Here is a 12492-nt window from a genome sequence, read left to right on the forward strand (position 1 = left end):
CCAGAGCCCAGCTCCACTATAGAACCTATAACCATCTAACCAGAGCCCAGCTCCACTATAGAACCTATAACCATCTAACCAGAGCCCAGCTCCACTATAGAACCTATAACCATCTAACCAGAACCCAGCTCCACTATAGAACCTATATAAGCCCAGCTCCATATAACCTATAACCATCTAACCAGAGCCCAGCTCCACAATCAAACCTATAACCATCTAACCAGAGCCCAGCTCCACAATAGAACCTATAACCATCTAACCAGAGCCCAGCTCCACAATCAGAACCTATAACCATCTAGCCAGAGCCCAGCCAGAGCCCAGCTCCACAATAGAACCTATAACCATCTAACCAGAGCCCAGCTCCACTATAGAACCTATAACCATCTAACCAGAGCCCAGCTCCACAATAGAACCTATAACCATCTAACCAGAGCCCAGCTCCACAATAGAACCTATAACCATCTAACCAGAGCCCAGCTCCACTATAGAACCTATAACCATCTAACCAGAGCCCAGCCCAGCTCCACAGAACCAGCTCCATAGAACCTATAACCATCTAACCAGAGCCCAGCTCCACTATAGAACCTATAACCATCTAACCAGAGCCCAGCTCCACTATAGAACCTATAACCATCTAACCAGAGCCCAGCTCCACTATAGAACCTATAACCATCTAACCAGAGCCCAGCTCCACTATAGAACCTATAACCATCTAACCAGAGCCCAGCTCCACTATAGAACCTATAACCATCTAACCAGAGCCCAGCTCCACAATAGAACCTATAACCATCTAACCAGAGCCCAGCTCCACTATAGAACCTATAACCATCTAACCACCAGAGCCCAGCTCCACAATAGAACCTATAACCATCTAACCAGAGCCCAGCTCCACAATAGAACCTATAACCATCTAACCAGAGCCCAGCTCCACTATAGAACCTATAACCATCTAACCAACACTATAGAACCTATATCAATCTAACCAGAGCCCAGCTCACAATAGAACCTATAACCATCTAACCAGAGCCCAGCTCCACAATAGAACCTATAACCATCTAACCAGAGCCCAGCTCCACAATAGAACCTATAACCATCTAACCAGAGCCCAGCTCCACAATAGAACCTATAACCATCTAACCAGAGCCCAGCTCCACAATAGAACCTATAACCATCTACCCAAAGCCCAGCTCCACAATAGAACCTATAAGCAGGTAGCCAGAACCCAGGATAAAGATGGGGATGAAAGGAGGATGATAATGATTAAGAAGAGGAAGAGGAGGAGTAGGAGGGGGAAGAAGAAGAGGATGACAAAGATGATGATGATGAAGATGAGAAGGACCAAGAGGAGGAGGAGGAGGAGGAGGAAGAAGAAGAGGATGACAAAGATGATGATGATGAAGATGAGACAGACGAAGACAATTAGGGGGAAGAAGAAGAGGATGACAAAGATGATGATGATGAAGATGAGAAGGACGAAGAGGAGGACGAGGAGGAAGAAGAGGAGGAGGAGGAGGTGTTGATTGAGACAGGGACTGAGAGGCTAGAGGACTGTGGACTCCTCCTCCTCCTCCTGGTGTCTCTGAAGCAGCAGGCATCTCCACATGGGGGGCTGTTGGTTCTGGACATGCCTCACTAATGAGTGGCACAGACTGTGTGTGAATGTGTAGGTGTGTATGTGTGTGTGTGTGAGAGAGAGAGACTGTCTATGTGTGTGTGTGTGTGTGCACGTTCATGTGTGTGACTAATTCTGAGTGCACGTGTGTGACTGGCTGTGTTTGGTGTGTGTTTGTGTTTTTGTGTTTGACGTAGTGTGTTTATCTATGTCAGTCAATCAGTCAGTCAGATCCTCTCTTCTCCCTGTCTGTGATCGTCTCTTCCTGGGGGAGCAGAGCGGAGCGAGGGGGGATTGAGGCAAGGCGAGGCAGGCTCAGAAGTTTCTAGAAATGAGAGAAACACAAAGGTACAGAGGTCCCTTAGGAAAGGAGAGGTGTACTGGGTTGTTCCCAGAGGGAAGCTCTACAACAGTGTTGTGAAGGAGAGAGGAGCAGTAGGACAGTGTTGTGAAGGAGAGAGTAGCAGTAGGACAGTGTTGTGAAGGAGAGAGGAGCAGTAGGACAGTGTTGTGAAGGAGAGAGGAGCAGTAGGACAGTGTTGTGAAGGAGAGAGTAGCAGTAGGACAGTGTTGTGAAGGAGAGAGGAGCAGTAGGACAGTGTTGTGAAGGAGAGAGGAGCAGTAGGACAGTGTTGTGAAGGAGAGAGTAGCTATAGAACAGTGTTGTGAAGGAGAGAGGAGCTATAGAACAGTGTTGTGAAGGAGAGAGGAGCAGTAGGACAGTGTTGTGAAGGAGAGAGGAGCAGTAGGACAGTGTTGTGATGGAGAGAGTAGCAGTAGGACAGTGTTCTGAAGGAGAGAGAGCAGCAGTAGGACAGTGTTGTGAAGGAGAGAGGAGCAGTAGGACAGTGTTGTGAAGGAGAGAGGAGCAGTAGGACAGTGTTGTGAAGGAGAGAGGAGCAGTAGGACAGTGTTGTGAAGGAGAAGAGAGAGTAGCAGTAGGACAGTGTTGTGATGGAGAGAGAGCAGTAGGACAGTGTTGTGAAGGAGAGAGGAGCAGTAGGACAGTGTTGTGGAAGAGAGAGTAGCAGTAGGACAGTGTTGTGAAGGAGAGAGGAGCAGTAGGACAGTGTTGTGAAGGAGAGAGGAGGTACGACAGTGTTGTGAAGGAGAGAGGAGCAGTAGGACAGTGTTGTGAAGGAGAGAGGAGCAGTAGGACAGTGTTGTGATGGAGAGAGTAGCAGTAGGACAGTGTTGTGAAGGAGAGAGGAGCAGTAGGACAGTGTTGTGGAAGAGAGAGTAGCAGTAGGACAGTGTTGTGAAGGAGAGAGGAGCACCTCTCTAGGACAGTGTTGTGAATCTCTGAGAGAGGAGCAGTAGGACAGTGTTGTGGAAGAGAGAGTAGCAGTAGGACAGTGTTCTGAAGAGAGAGTAGCAGTAGGACAGTGTTGTGAAGGAGAGAGGAGCAGTAGGACAGTGTTGTGAAGGAGAGAGGAGGTACGACAGTGTTGTGAAGGAGAGAGGAGCTATAGAACAGTGTTGTGGTATATTCATTTAGACACCTCTCTGCAGACCGTGGTATATTCATTTAGACACCTCTCTGCAGACCGTGGTATATTCATTTAGACACCTCTCTGCAGACTGTGGTATATTCATTTAGACATCTCTCTGCAGACCGTGGTATATTCATTTAGACACCTCTCTGCAGACCGTGGTATATTCATTTAGACACCTCTCTGCAGACTGTGGTATATTCATTTAGACACCTCTCTGCAGACTGTGGTATATTCATTTAGACACCGTGGTATATTCATCTGCAGACTGTGGTATATTCATTTAGACACCTCTCTGCAGACCGTGGTATATTCATTTAGACACCTCTCTGCAGACCGTGGTATATTCATTTAGACACCTCTCTGCAGACTGTGGTATATTCATTTAGACACCTCTCTGCAGACCGTGGTATATTCATTTAGACACCTCTCTGCAGACCGTGGTATATTCATTTAGACACCTCTCTGCAGACTGTGGTATATTCATTTAGACACCTCTCTGCAGACCGTGGTATATTCATTTAGACACCTCTCTGCAGACCGTGGTATATTCATTTAGACACCTCTCTGCAGACCGTGGTATATTCATTTAGACACCTCTCTGCAGACTGTGGTATATTCATTTAGACACCTCTCTGCAGACCGTGGTATATTCATTTAGACACCTCTCTGCAGACCGTGGTATATTCATTTAGACACCTCTCTGCAGACTGTGGTATATTCATTTAGACACCTCTTATTTAGACACCTCTCATATAGACACCTCTCATATAGACACCTCTCATATAGACAGACACCTCTCATATAGACACCTCTCATTTATACACCTCTCATATAGACATCTCTCATTTAGACACCTCTCATATAGACACCTCTCATTTAGACACCTCTCATTTAGACACCTCTCATTTACACCTCTCATTTACACCTCTCATTTACACTCTGCAGACCGTGGTATATTCATTTATAGACACCTCTCATTTAGACCGTGGTATATTCATTTAGACACCTCTCATTTAGACACCTCTCATTTAGACATATTCTCATTTACACCTCTCTGCAGACCGTGGTATCTCATTTACACCTCTCATTTAGACACCTCTGCAGATTTACACCTCTCATTTACACCTCTCATTTACACCTCTCATATAGACACCTCTCACATAGACACCTCTCATTTAGACACCTCTCATTTACACCTCTCATTTACACCTCTCATTTAGACACCTCTCATTTAGACACCTCTCACATAGACACCTCTCATATAGACACCTCTCATTTAGACCCCTCTCATTTAGACACCTCTCATTTACACCTCTCATTTACACCTCTCATTTAGACACCTCTCATTTACACCTCTCATTTTGACACCTCTCATATAGACACCTCTCATTTAGACACCTCTCATTTAGACACTTCTCATTTACACCTCTCATTTACACCTCTCATTTATACCTCTCATTTACACCTCTTATTTAGACACCTCTCACATAGACACCTCTCATTTAGACACTTCTCATTTAGATACCTCTCATTTAGACACCTCTCTGCAGACTGTGGTATATTCATTTAGACACCTCTCTGCAGACTGTGGTATATTCATTTAGACACCTCTCTGCAGACCGTGGTATATTCATTTAGACACCTCTCTGCAGACCGTGGTATATTCATTTAGACACCTCTCTGCAGACTGTGGTATATTCATTTAGACATCTCTCTGCAGACCGTGGTATATTCATTTAGACACCTCTCTGCAGACTGTGGTATATTCATTTAGACATCTCTCTGCAGACTGTGGTATATTCATTTAGACAACTCTTATTTAGACTCCTCTCATATAGACACCTCTCATATAGACACCTCTCATATAGACACCTCTCTGCAGACCGTGGTATATTCATTTAGACACCTCTCTGCAGACCGTGGTATATTCATTTAGACACCTCTCTGCAGACCGTGGTATATTCATTTAGACACCTCTCTGCAGACCGTGGTATATTCATTTAGACACCTCTCTGCAGACTGTGGTATATTCATTTAGACAACTCTCTGCAGACACTGTGGTATATTCATTTAGACACCTCTCATATAGACACCTCTCTCATCATTTAGACACCTCTCTGCAGACTGTGGTATATTCATTTAGACACCTCTGCAGACATTCATTTAGACACCTCTCTGCAGACTGTAGTATATTCATTTAGACACCTCTCATTTAGACACCTCTCACCGTGGTATTTATTTAGACACCTCTCATTCATTTAGACACCTCTCATTTAGACACCTCTCATTTACACCTCTCATTTACACCTCTCATTTAGACACCTCTCATTTACACCTCTCATTTACACCTCTCATTTACACCTCTCATTTAGACATCTCTCATTTAGACACCTCTCATTTACACCTCTCATTTACACCTCTCATTTAGACACCTCTTATTTACACCTCTCATTTAGACACCTCTCATTTAGACCCCTCTAATTTACACCTCTCATTTAGACACCTCTCATTTACACCTCTCATTTACACCTCTCATTTATACCTCTCATTTACACCTCTCATATAGACACCTCTCATTTACAACTCTCATTTACACCTCTCATTTATACCTCTCATTTAGACACCTCTCATTTACACCTCTCATTTAGACACTTCTCATTTGTGTGTGTGTGTGTGTGTGTGTGTGTTGCGAGTTGTTTGTGTTCATGTTGTGTAGTACCGAGCTGTAATCTAGATAGCAGGAGGCGTTGACATTCTGCCAGCTCACGGCTGATATAATTTTAGCGCCGTACGTTAGTATGGGGCTTGACAGCTGTCAGCCCATTCCCCAATCTGTAAATCTTCTGATAATCCGCCATGCTTACAAAAAGACATTTGTTTAAAACTCTCTGCTAAATCCTTGTGTGATTAAACCTCCCCGGTCTGATGCCAGAGCAGGATAATAATTCATACATCTGTGAAGCCAGTGACAGAAATACTACAGAGAAATACACACACACGCACACGCACACACACACACGCATGCACACACACACACACACACACACGCACACGCACACACACAACACACAAACACGCACACAAACACGCACACACACACGCACACACACACACGCACACACACACACACGCACACACACACACACGCACACACACACACGCACACGCACACGCACGCACACGCACACACATACGCACACACACACACGCACACACACACACGCACACAGACAATCAATGCATGAAGGATTCCACAGTCAAAAGAAAATATAATCATGTATAAACTCTAGACAACAAAGAGGCTTTTACCCTCCAGAAACACAGCACATAACGTCCACTACACACACACACACACACACACACACACACACACACACACACACACACACACACACACACACACACACACACACACACACACACACACACACACACACACACACACACACACACACACACACACACACACACACACACACACACACACACACACACACACACACACACACACACACACACACAGACAGTAGACTATGCCCACAGGTACAGTCCCTGCTCTAGCCACTCATTCCCAGATGTGTTTTACAGCACAGTAGAGGAAGTGACAGATGCCAACACACACGGTGACATCCCTGTCTTCTGACTGCTGGCTCACAGGTCTTAGTTAGATTCAGGGCCCCAAGCAGCACGGAGACAGGTGAGTTCACAGATGTCTGGAACTACAGATCTCTGGAATTACAGAGGTACGGAACTACAGAGGTACGGAACTACAGAGGTACGGAACTACAGAGGTACGGAACTACAGATGTCTGGAACTACAGAGGTACGGAACTACAGAGGTACGGAACTACAGAGGTACGGAACTACAGAGGTACGGAACTAAGGAGCTATGGAACCTCTGTAGTTCCAACATCAGAGTTACAGAATCAGAGGTTCGGAAAGATCTGTAGTTCCAGAACTGTAGTTCCAAAGAGCTGTAGTTCCAGACATCTGTAGTTCCGTAGTTCTGTAGTTCCAGACATCTGTAGTTCCAGACATCTGTAGTTCCGTACCTCTGTAGTTCCAGACATCTGTAGTTCCGTACCTCTGTAGTTCCGTACCTCTGTAGGTCCAGAGATCTGTAGTTCCAGACATCTGTAGTTCCGTACCTCTGTAGTTCCGTACCTCTGTAGGTCCGTACCTCTGTAGTTCCAGACATCTGTAGTTCCAGACATCTGTAGTTCTGTACCTCTGTAGTTCCGTACCTCTGTAGTTCCAGACATCTGTAGTTCCAGACATCTGTAGTTCCAGACAACTGTAGTTCCAGAGATCTGTAGTTCCAGAGATCTGTAGTTCCGTACCTCTGTAGTTCCGTACCTCTGTAGTTCCAGAGATCTGTAGTTCCAGACATCTGTAGTTCCAGACATCTGTAGTTCCAGAGATCTGTAGTTCCAGACATCTGTAGTTCCAGACATCTGTAGTTCCAGAGATCTGTAGTTCCAGAGATCTGTAGTTCCGTAGTTCTGTAGTTCCAGACATCTGTAGTTCAAGAGATCTGTAGTTCCAGAGATCTGTAGTTCCAGATATCTGTAGTTCCAGACATCTGTAGTTCAAGAGATCTGTAGTTCCGTACCTCTGTAGTTCCGTACCTCTGTAGTTCCAGAGATCTGTAGTTCCAGACATCTGTAGTTCCAGACATCTGTAGTTCCAGAGATCTGTAGTTCCAGACATCTGTAGTTCCAGACATCTGTAGTTCCAGAGATCTGTAGTTCCAGAGATCTGTAGTTCCGTAGTTCTGTAGTTCCAGACATCTATAGTTCAAGAGATCTGTAGTTCCAGAGATCTGTAGTTCCAGATATATGTAGTTCCAGACATCTGTAGTTCAAGAGATCTGTAGTTCCAGAGATTTGTAGTTCCAGAGATCTGTAGTTCCAGAGATCTGTAGTTCCAGACATCTGTAGTTCCAGAGATCTGTAGTTTCAGAGATCTTTAGTTCCAGACATCTGTAGTTCCAGAGATCTGTAGTTCCAGACATCTGTAGTTCCAGAGATCTGTAGTTCCAGAGATCTGTAGTTCCAGACATCTGTAGTTCCAGAGATCTGTAGTTCCAGAGATCTGTAGTTCCAGAGATCTGTAGTTCCAGAGATCTTTAGTTCCAGACATCTGTAGTTCCAGAGATCTGTAGTTCCAGAGATCTGTAGTTCCAGAGATCTATAGTTCCAGAGATCTGTAGTTCCAGAGATCTGTAGTTCCAGACATCTGTAGTTCCAGACATCTGTAGTTCCAGACATCTGTAGTTCCAGACATCTGTAGTTCCAGAGATCTGTAGTTCCAGAGATCTGTAGTTCCAGAGATCTATAGTTCCAGAGATCTGTAGTTCCAGAGATCTGTAGTTCCAGACATCTGTAGTTCCAGAGATCTGTAGTTCCAGACATCTGTAGTTCCAGACATCTGTAGTTCCAGAGATCTGTAGTTCCAGAGATCTGTAGTTCCGTAGTTCTGTAGTTCCAGACATCTATAGTTCAAGAGATCTGTAGTTCCAGAGATCTGTAGTTCCAGATATATGTAGTTCCAGACATCTGTAGTTCAAGAGATCTGTAGTTCCAGAGATTTGTAGTTCCAGAGATCTGTAGTTCCAGAGATCTGTAGTTCCAGACATCTGTAGTTCCAGAGATCTGTAGTTTCAGAGATCTTTGTTCCAGACATCTCTAGTTCAGAGATCTGTAGTTCCAGAGATCTGTAGTTCCAGAGTCTATAGTTCCAGAGATCTGTAGTTCAGAGATCTGTAGTTCCAGACATCTGGGTTCAGTTCTGTGTGTACATGGGTTCAGTCTCCCTGCCAGATGTCTGGTCGAATGAAATGTCTGTGTGTACATGGGTTCAGTCTGTGTGTACATGGGTTCAGTCTGTGTGTACATGGGTTCAGTCTGTGAGTACATGGGTTCAGTCTGTGTGTACATGGGTTCAGTCTGTGTGTACATGGGTTCAGTCTGTGTGTACATGGGTTCAGTCTGTGTGCACATGGGTTCAGTCTGTGTGTACATGTGTTCAGTCTGTGTGTACATGGGTTCAGTCTGTGTGTACATGGGTTCTGTCTGTCTGTCTGTCTGTCTGTCTGTCTGTCTGTCTGTCTGTCTGTCTGTCTGTCTGTCTGTCTGTCTGTCTGTCACCATGTTTATTCACACTACCAGCCAGGAGACAGACTTTAGATTCACACACATATGGAGGTAACGTATCGTAGAGCTGGATGTGGGCCTGTTCCAAATGGCATCCTGTTCCCTATCTAGTGCACTACCCTATGGGTCCCAAAAATAGTGCACTATGTAGGGAATAGAGTGCCATTTGGGACACTGATTGGGTGAAGCTAACATCACAGTCTGACATGTTTCAGAATTTCACAGTGCTATACTTCACTGTCAATAAAAGAACGCAAGGAGAAGGAAGGAGGAGAAGGAGGGAAGAAGGGAGGAGAAGGGAGGAGAAGGAGGGAAGAAGGGAGGAGGAGAAGGGAGGAGAAGGAGGGAAGGGAAGGAGGAAGAAGGGAGGGAGGAGGAGAGGGAAGGAAGGAAGAGGAAGAGGAGGAGGGAAGTAGGGAGAAGGAGAGAAGAAGGAAGGAGGGAAGTAGGGAGGAGAAGAAGGAGGAGGGAAGTAGGGAGGAGGAGAAGGAAGAAGGAGAAGGGAGGAGGAGAAGGAAGAAGGAGGAGGGAAGTAGGGAGGAGGAGAAGGAAGAAGGAGAAGGGAGGAGGAGAATGGAGGAGGAGAAGGAAGAAGGAGAAGGGAGGAGGAGAAGGGAGGAGGAGAAGGAGAAGGGAGGAGGAGAATGAGGAAACTAGGGAGGATGAGGAGGGAAGAAGGGAGGGAAGAAGGGAGGAGGGACGTAGGGAGGAGGAGGAGGGAAGAAGGGAGGAGGAGAAGGGAGGAGGAGAAGGAGGGAAGAAGGGAGGAGGAGGAGGGAAGTAGGGAGGAGGAGAAGGCAGGAGGAGAAGGAGGGAAGTAGGGAGGAGAAGGAGGGAAGAAGGGAGGAGGAGAAGGAGGGAAGAAGGGAGGAGGAGGAGGGAAGAAGGGGGGAGGAGAAGGGAGGAGGGAGGAGAAGAAGGAGGGAAGAAGGGAGGAGGAGAAGGAGGGAAGAAGGGAGGAGGAGGAGGGAAGAAGGGAGGAGGAGAAGGGAGGAGGAGAAGGTGGGAAGTAGGGAGGAGGAGGGAAGAAGGGAGGAGGGAAGTAGGGATGAGAAGGAGGGAAGAAGGGAGGAGGAGGAGGAGGGAAGAAGGGAGAAGGAGGGAAGTAGGGAGGAGGAGGAGGGGAGAAGGAAGGAGAAGGAGGGAAGAAGGGAGGAGGAGGGAAGTAGGAGGAGGAGGAGGGAGGAGAAGGAGGGAAGAAGGGAGGAGAAGAAGGAGGAGGGAAGTAGGGAGGAGAAGAAGGAGGAGGGAAGTAGGGAGGAGAGGAAGGAGGAGGGAAGTAGGGAGGAGGAGAAGGAAGGAGGAGAAGGGAGGAGGAGAATGAAGAAAGTAGGGAGGATGAGGAGGGAGGAGGAGAAGGAGGGAAGTAGGGAGGAGGAGAAGGTAGGAGGAGAAGGAGGGAAGTAGGGAGGATGAGAAGGAGGGAACTAGGGAGGAGGAGAAGGAGGGAAGTAGGGAGGAGGAGGAGGGAAGGAGAGAGAGAGATATAAATATATATGCTGGAGGCGAGACTTAAATTCTCTCAACAACAACACCATATTAAGTCAGTCGGTAAACAGTGTAATCAATCTGCCAAGGTAGGAGAGAAGAGGAGAGGAAGACGGAGAGAGGAAGAGGAGAGAGGTAGAGGGATGGGAAAGAAGAGGAGAGGGATAGGAGGGGAGAGGAGGGGAGAGAGATAGGAGAGGGATAAGGGGAGAGAGATAGGAGAGGGGGCAAGGAGAGGGATAGGGGGAGAGAGATAGGAGAGGATAGGGATAGGAGGAGCGAGATAGGAGAGAGATAGGAGAGGGGAGAGAGAGGAGAAGGATAGGGGGAGAGGGATAGGGGGAAAGAGATATGAGAGGGATAGGGGGAAGGAGAGGGGAGAGATAGGAGAAGGATAGGGGGAGAGAGATAGGAGAGGGATAAGGGGATAGAGATAGGAGAGGGGGCGAGGAGAGTGATAAGGGGAGAGAGATAGGAGAGGAGAGGGATAGGGGAGAGAGATAGGAGAGAGAGGATAGGGGGAGAGAGATAGGATAGGGATAAGGGGATAGAGATAGAGATAGGAGAGGGGGCGAGGAGAGTGATAAGGGGAGAGAGATAGGAGAGGGATCGGGGGAGAGAGATAGGAGAGGGAGGGAGAGAGATAGGAGAGGGATAGGAGAGGGATAATGGGAGAGATATAGGAGAGGGAGCAAAGAGATAGGAGAGGGATGGGGAGAGAGATAGGAGAGGGCAAGCAGAGAGATAGGAGGGAGAGAGATAGGAGAGGATAGGGATAGGAGGAGAGGGATAAGGGGAGAGAGATAGGAGAGGGAGAAGGGGAGAAGGATAGGGGGAGAGGGATAGGGGGAAAGAGATATGAGAGGGATAGGGGGAAGGAGAGGGGAGAGATAGGAGAAGGATAGGGGAGAGAGATAGGAGAGGATAAGGGGAGAGAGATAGGAGAGGGATAAGAGGAGAAGGGAGAGGATAGGAGATAGGAGAGGGATAGGGGGGAGAGATAGGAGAGGAGAGGGGAGAGAGAGATAGGATAGGAGAGGGATAGGGGGAGAGATAGGAGAGGGATAGGGGGAGGGAGAGGGAGAGATAGGATAGGGATAAGGGGATAGAGATAGAGATAGGAGAGGGGGCGAGAGAGAGTGATAAGGGGAGAGAGATAGGAGAGGGATCGGGGGAGAGAGATAGGAGAGGGAGGGGAGAGAGATAGGAGAGGGATAGGAGAGGGATAATGGGAGAGAGATAGGAGAGGGAGCAAAGAGATAGGAGAGGGATAGGGGGGAGATGGGAGAGGGATAAGGGAGAGAGATAGGAGAGGATAGGGAGAGAGATAGGAGAGGGATAAGGGGAGAGAGATAGGAGAGGGATAAGGGGAGAGAGATAAGAGAGGGATAAGGGGAGAGAGATAGGAGAGGGATAGGGGGGAGAGAGATAGGAGAGGGATAAGGGGGAGAGAGATAGGAGAGGGATAGGGGGGGAGAGATAGAGAGAGGGATAGGGAGAGAGATAGGAGAGGGATAGGGGGAGAGAGATAGGAGAGGGATAGGGGAGAGAGATAGGAGAGGGATAGGGGGAGAGAGATAGGATAGGGGAGAGAGATAGGATAGGGGGAGAAGGATAGGGGAGAGGGATAGGGGGAAAGAGATATGAGAGGGATAGGGGGAAGAGAGATAGGAGATAGGATAAGGATAAGGAGATAGAGATAGAGATAGGAGAGGGGGCGGGGAGAGTGATAAGGGGAGAT

This window comes from Oncorhynchus keta, chromosome 5 (assembly GCF_023373465.1).
Source record: "Oncorhynchus keta strain PuntledgeMale-10-30-2019 chromosome 5, Oket_V2, whole genome shotgun sequence".
Taxonomy (NCBI): domain Eukaryota; kingdom Metazoa; phylum Chordata; class Actinopteri; order Salmoniformes; family Salmonidae; genus Oncorhynchus; species Oncorhynchus keta.